The sequence below is a fragment of the Alosa alosa genome, chromosome 4 (genome assembly GCF_017589495.1).
Source record: "Alosa alosa isolate M-15738 ecotype Scorff River chromosome 4, AALO_Geno_1.1, whole genome shotgun sequence".
Taxonomy (NCBI): Eukaryota; Metazoa; Chordata; class Actinopteri; order Clupeiformes; family Clupeidae; genus Alosa; species Alosa alosa.
This window is the reverse complement of record NC_063192.1, coordinates 33,525,953-33,532,513: the sequence shown is the minus strand read 5'-3', so window position 1 is coordinate 33,532,513 and position 6,561 is coordinate 33,525,953. Positions and strand designations below refer to the sequence as shown.

General features: G+C 40.6%; 1 long non-coding RNA gene across 3 annotated transcripts; it reads left to right on the top strand.

Annotated features, from left to right (window-relative positions):
- Nucleotides 1-345: 345 nt before the first annotated feature.
- Nucleotides 346-6,300, top strand: LOC125294026. 3 transcript variants are annotated; one of them, XR_007193468.1, is made up of 8 exons: nucleotides 346-906; nucleotides 4,828-4,888; nucleotides 4,975-5,025; nucleotides 5,356-5,405; nucleotides 5,490-5,551; nucleotides 5,701-5,749; nucleotides 5,835-5,900; nucleotides 5,998-6,300. It is a non-coding gene; the product is annotated as an uncharacterized LOC125294026 (long non-coding RNA). The 3 variants fall into 3 exon arrangements; XR_007193469.1 differs by lacking the exon at nucleotides 346-906 and adding an exon at nucleotides 2,117-2,675; XR_007193467.1 differs by lacking the exon at nucleotides 346-906 and having other exon boundaries at nucleotides 4,331-4,888.
- The last annotated feature ends 261 nt before the right edge of the window (nucleotides 6,301-6,561 follow it).

The window sequence follows — 6,561 nt, the reverse complement described above, 5'->3', positions numbered from 1 at the left end:
AGTATATGTTAACATAGTGCCTCATCTAGCACATTAAACAGAGGGAAACAGAGCCATCGATAAAGTTCACAACTTGGGCAGCTGACTTTGTAACCACTATATATATATACATATATATATATATAAATCTTTTGAGTTTGCATTTCTGGGCTATATTTACTTACGGCAGTGTTTAAAGTTGCTATTCTGTGTACCATATGAAGCTGTTGAATAGTTATGTCAATGGCAATGGCAATTTTATTTATATAGCGCATTTACAGATGGCTTAGCCGCACCAAAGTGCTTCACAATAAAGTGCAATAAATAAATACAGGAAGGCACAAAAACAAAAAGGCCTACAGTTAAAATAAATTAAGAAATGCAGAAAAAAGAGCATTTAAAACTAAACACTTGGGCTTAAAGGGAGACACTAGCCAAAGGCAAGTGAAAAGAGGTGGGTCTTTAAAGGGGACTTAAAAACAGAGACTGAGCTGAACGGATGTGGAGGGGGAGGCAGTTCCAGAGTCTAGGGGCTGCCACTGAAAAGGCTCTGTCCCCCCTAGTTTTCAGCCTGGCCCTGGGTTCTTCCAGCCGCAGTTGGTCTGCTGACGGTATAGTGCTCTGGAAGGGGAATGGTGGTGTAGAAGATCAGACAGGTAGGTGGGGGCCAGACCATGGAGAGATTTGTACACAGACAAGAGGAGTTGGAAATTGATGCGGTAGCGGATGGGGAGCCAGTGGAGTGAAGCCAGAACTGGGGTGATATGTTCACGTTTTTTAGTGCAGGTGAGGAGTCGGGCGGCTGAGTTCTGAAACAACTGTAGGCAGCGTAGCTGATTGATCGATGCCAGTGTAGAGAGCATTACAGTAGTCCAGTTGTGATGTGATGAAGGCATGGATGACTCTCTCAAGATCGCTCTGGGGCAGGTAGGCTTTGGTCTTAGCTAGGGTTCTGAGGTGGAAAAAGCTCTTCCTAACTACCGCACTGGGGTGCGTCTCCCGTACAACTACGGAGGTTAGCTTTTTACTAACGTGGTACGATGCATCGTTCAACTAACCAACATGTAAGTTACGACTGTTTCCCAAAACCGTCGTACTTACATCGTACTTTGTTAGTTTGAACCATGTTGGTTTCAACCAACATAGTTCAGACTACAATGGTTGCAGATGTGTTCGGAGAATGTCGGGCTCTGTCGGTTAGAGCCGAACGCATGAAGTCACGTAAAAGTAATGAAATTTGACATTGCATGACGTTTCCTGGGCCCAGCACTTATAATATCAATAATAATAATAATAATAATAATACTTATTACAACAATAGGCAGTAATTTCAATAGGCCCTAGGCTATGTATGCTTTTAAAAAAATATATATATTAGGCTATTAATAATAATAATAGGCATAACATAATAATGCTAATTTTAATAATAACGTCACAGTCTATTGAACGTAGCCTACTAATTAGCCTAATCAGTGAAGCATAAATCGCCAACCAAGCAAATGTGAACAAATAAGTTACACATTTAATGAAACACACCGAATAGCCTATAGGCTAAATACTGGCCAATATTTTTGTTTGTTGTAGCGTGACAAGGTGGCGTGAAAGGATAGACCTCTGCATTTCGGATCTTGTAGTCGTAGGTTCGAGCCTAGATAATGATCATTTAACAATGATTTTGGAATCTTGGATAGGCTCAATCACTAAATATTCCTATGATCTTTTAGAACCTGTAGTCCTAGTTTTAACTACTGATTGGAGACCATATGCTTACTAGCCTAGGCTTAGGATAAATGTATATTATGTTCTATGAAAATTGGCATGTTAGATTAGATTCAACTTTATTGTTATTGTGCAGAGCACAAGTACAAATACAACCAAATACAGTTTGCATCTAACCAGAAGTGCCAAAATGGCAGAAAAGTGCAATGTGATGTATAAAGTATAGACAGGTGCATAGACAGGACAAGACATATAGTGCCGTGTAGACAGTAGTATACAGTTGGTTTGCAGAAGGTGATTTAGAGTAATATAAATGAAATATAAATATGTGCAGTATCTTAGCAGTTACCTTACAGTAAGAGCAGAATAAATATGGATATGTAATATGAACAATGTTGAACAACATGTTGTTGTGTAAGTGCTTTGGGTTTCACTCTTTCACTCTAAAAGCGCTATATAAATGAATACTTTACTGTATGATTGCCCTTCATTTCAATGGGATTTTGTCATGCCTTTATGCAGCATTTTTCCAATGTTGCCCTTGGTATGTGTTTTCATTGTGACACTGAAAACTGAATACTGTTACCACACACAAGTATTTCATGATATTTTAAATGCACAGATACAGTTTTTTTTACCATTACTTTTTATCCATTGTAGTTATGAAGTTGTGTGTTGAATCACAACACCAACACACACACACAAACACACACACACAGTGTTACTGTAGGTGCTGCTCATGTTGTTGCCTTCTGCTGCTGAGATAGTAGCAAAGTCTATACTGTTGTTTTCAAATGCATGTCTATATTCCCTGAGTGCACTGACATTTCAAGACCTACTTTATTCCATCAACCCCCTATGATAATACAAGCATGTCAACTGCTCCATCTAGGAGCCCAATAGCGAGGCAGAGGCGCGGTACAACACCCATAGCCGGACCCGCGTTGTTGTGGAGAGGGCCCTGGGCATGTGGAAAGGTGTGTGAGCAAATCCGCTGGTGGCCTGAAGCTCCATCCTGCAAAGGCGCAGTGTAGTTTTGGTGGCGCCGCTTCTGCAACATGGCCCTTCAGGATCACATCCCACTGCCGGCTGATGAGGAGCTGTTAGTGGAGGAGGTGGAAGAAGTCATTCCGGTGGCTGCTGCACACCTTCCTGCTGGCCTGGAAGCACACTGGGAATTAGTTGCACATATGTTTGGCCCCTAAACACCCAAACCCCACAATTCCCCTGCCACATACCCTGTTTTTTTCCCCTTTTGTTTATGTTTTTACATTTCTTTTAGTTTGGTGGGGTGAGGGGTAAATGTACTTAACTTTCCCACCATCACTTTCTCCCCATGATCCCTCCCCCACACACACACGTTCCTATGAGCCATGACATCAAAAAGACATACACAGATTGAAAGGTCACAAAGCAAAGGCAACTTACCATTTTTCCGCCTCCCATGACAGGCCTACCCATACCTGGGCCATGAAGGACAAGTTAAATCAGTGAAAATCATGTCACATTTTGACACTGACCACAGCACTCTGCATGCTCACTCAAGTCCCAGAGGTCTTAAAGTTCTCCAAGCGAGAGGCTACTCAACTTCACAGCAGCATTCTCCAATGTCATTGTACCAACATAATTCAGCTATGTGTTCAAATATCAAGATCATATAATAACTGAGAGTAGCCTAACTTATACACCCGCTAAACATAGCTTGTGATCAGACAAGATACAACACAAACCCCACTCCACAGGCATACTCACCTCACACCCATCGACCCAGTCTTGAACCCCTGACCTCTCTCATGTAAAGCACACACGCTATAGACCAAAGATTCTAGAACAGAGCTCTGTTCTAGAATCTTTGCTATAGACCCTTTCAACAAGGTAAACAAAAACAATGCTTGAACATTCTATTTGGGCCCCAATTTACTTCCTCTGCATTAAGATAACATATGGAATGTTAAAAAGGAAGTCTTGTGGGGCCAACTATGATGCTGATAATGGAACTCTCTTGAAAGGGTCCATAGTCTCTGCCACAGCACAGTCACTTCACCACATCATAATGGGCTGTAGAGTCCATACCGTTAGCTATGTGTATGATTAGCAGATGCTTCATCCAAACACACTTAACATACGACTACAATGTAACGTTATCCTTTTATAACAATTACGATGCTAGCCTCACATAACAATACCGTTGGCATTCAAAAGCTTTATCACCAGATAACTTAATGGGTGTTCGAAAGAATCTGTGCTGACACATTAGCATTAGGCTACATGTAAATTCACGAATAATAACAACACAGATGATTGCGGTCACCATAACACTAAACCACAGGCCGCTCTGTTGTAGGCTAACTCCACAACACTTCACTTTCCACTGTGCCACATAACGTTGTCCAGTAATGTGCAATTGTAGCCTCCAGCAATGCTATGGTATGGTATCCCACAGCAATGTTATGGGATCGTTTAATGGCTACCTCTCATCCATCTGTCAGCTGCGTGTTCCGTCATCAGGGTTACGTCGTCTCCAGCAACTATGCTTCTTACTACATACTACAGGTCGAGAGGTGTAGCTGTAACTACACAACTTTACGATGAGTGGTTCGCGAACGTTAGTTGCTACTATGGTTTTGGGAAACACTGACGCAGTGTCACGATGCATCGTACTATGTAAGTTCCACCACCATAGTTCACACTATCGTTTTGGGGAACAGTTGTGTCGTACTTACATAGTTGCAACCATGTTAGTTGCTACCGTAGTTAGCAACGATGCTTTTGGGAAACGCACCCCGGACCTGCTGTTCAAACTTGAATTTGCTGTCAAAAATCACGCCCAGATTTCTGACAGAGGGCCTGATGTTAGAGGCAAGGGGGCCCAGGGCATTGGTGGAGAAGGCCGGAGAGGTTTTGCCAAAGACTATTAACTCAGTCTTGCTCTCATTAAGGTTGAGGAAGTTTGCACCCATCCATGACTTGATGTCAGCAAGACAGTCACACAATAGATGAAGTGCAGCCTGCCCATCAGCCTGAAGGGGGATATACAGCTGGACGTCATCTGCAAAGCAGTGGAAGGAAATGTTATGTGAATAGTTATATGAATAGTTATTGGTCTTTACATTCACACTGTGTTCACAGAAACATCGCCAAGATCTTGTCCCCCGGACCATGGGAAACCTTGGGTGTGGACGATGTTCAGGTCAGATATGTCTTTATGAATTTCTTCTGAATTGTACCATATTGTTGGCATCACTTTGCTGAAATGTACACTTGTTTACACCACAGGGATTGTCAAAGCAAGGACCATCAAATAACTGTGGGGTGTTTGTTTTGATGGTAAGATGCTGGCAATTCAGTATTATAATATAATTATCTTTTCTTTGCTTTCTTCTTTCTTTCTCTTCTTTTTTTCTCTGATTGTCTAACATTCTGTAAAGCGCCATGAGACATGTGTTATGTTTTGGCGCTCTATAAGTACAATGAAATTAAATTGAATTATTGTTGTAAAGTAGGCAAAGCACACAGGTATCATAGTTCATATCACTTGGTTATGTTTTGGTAATTCCCCCCAGCTAGACACTGTCATGCTGCATTGGTGGGGAGATTGCTATAATTATTATGGTTGTTATCGACTATCATGAACATATACCATTTCTTATCTTGCAGTATGCAATGTACTGTATATAGTGATGGGAACACAGTGTGATTTCACTGAGGTATGTACAACTCTGAAATCCAAGGTTTTTAAAGCTAAGGGTTTTCAGGACAATCATTCTATTATGTAATTTATTCCCCCTAAGGAACCTATGAGGAAAATAGGGCGCTGGTGGTGTCTTGTTCTTCTACATAACTTTCCGATGCCGTAAGTGTCTTGAATATTATCAGTCAATACATTTTCATCAACATAGCTTGTTTCTGTGTAGCCATACTAGCCTGAAAGTATTTGTACCTGAATACCTGTATGTACCTGTACCTGAATGTACCTGTAATATATGCCATTCACTCACCAAGGTCTGACTACAGAATCGAGAGGCGTCGAGAACAAAACTTACTCAACAAGGTACTGTAGATGCCATGTGATGACTGGTGTAGCATTTAACCCGTGTCTAAAAAGGTAATCTCCAAACCCACCCATGTATTTTCAGGATGATATGGAAGTACCCCCCACAAAGGCACAGTGTGAAGATGTGATTTACATCAACCACAAATAAGTAATACCCCCTATTTCTTTTAGCAGTTATGCTATATTTCTATGGTATATTTTCTCTACTGATTTATTTGCTAATGTATGTTTGTCATAATGTGTAGGAACTTTGAGGAAGACAGCCCACTGACCCCTACCCAGGATCTGGATTTGCTCTTCCATTTTTTTCTCCATTATGAAGATTATTAGATTATCAAATCACTCTGTGTCTGATGTCTATTAGCCTCTGCAATGCATTGTGTGTTTTTATACGCCTACATTTATGACATTGAACCCATATTTCATGTTGTCTATGACAATAATTCCAAGACTGAATGGAATTATTAGTTTATTATTGAATTATAAATGATAGGCTAGAAAGTCAAAATGAAGAATGGAATTGTTAAATAAAGATGATGTAGGCCTAATCACTATGTGTTTGATGTCTCTTAGACCTATCTTTACTGGGATTGATTATCCTAAATAATATCAGTATAGGCATACAGCCTGCACTAGCCTAGCATAATCTATATTTATAGCCTACCTAGACTATTTAATCTATATGTTGTATCACAACGATCCTAAGCAATATTAAATCAGTTCATTATTTATTAAAGTAGCCTAGTAAATTAGAACAGTCACAACGTTGATCAACGTAAGTCTCAACGGTAGCGAGAGGGACAAAATGA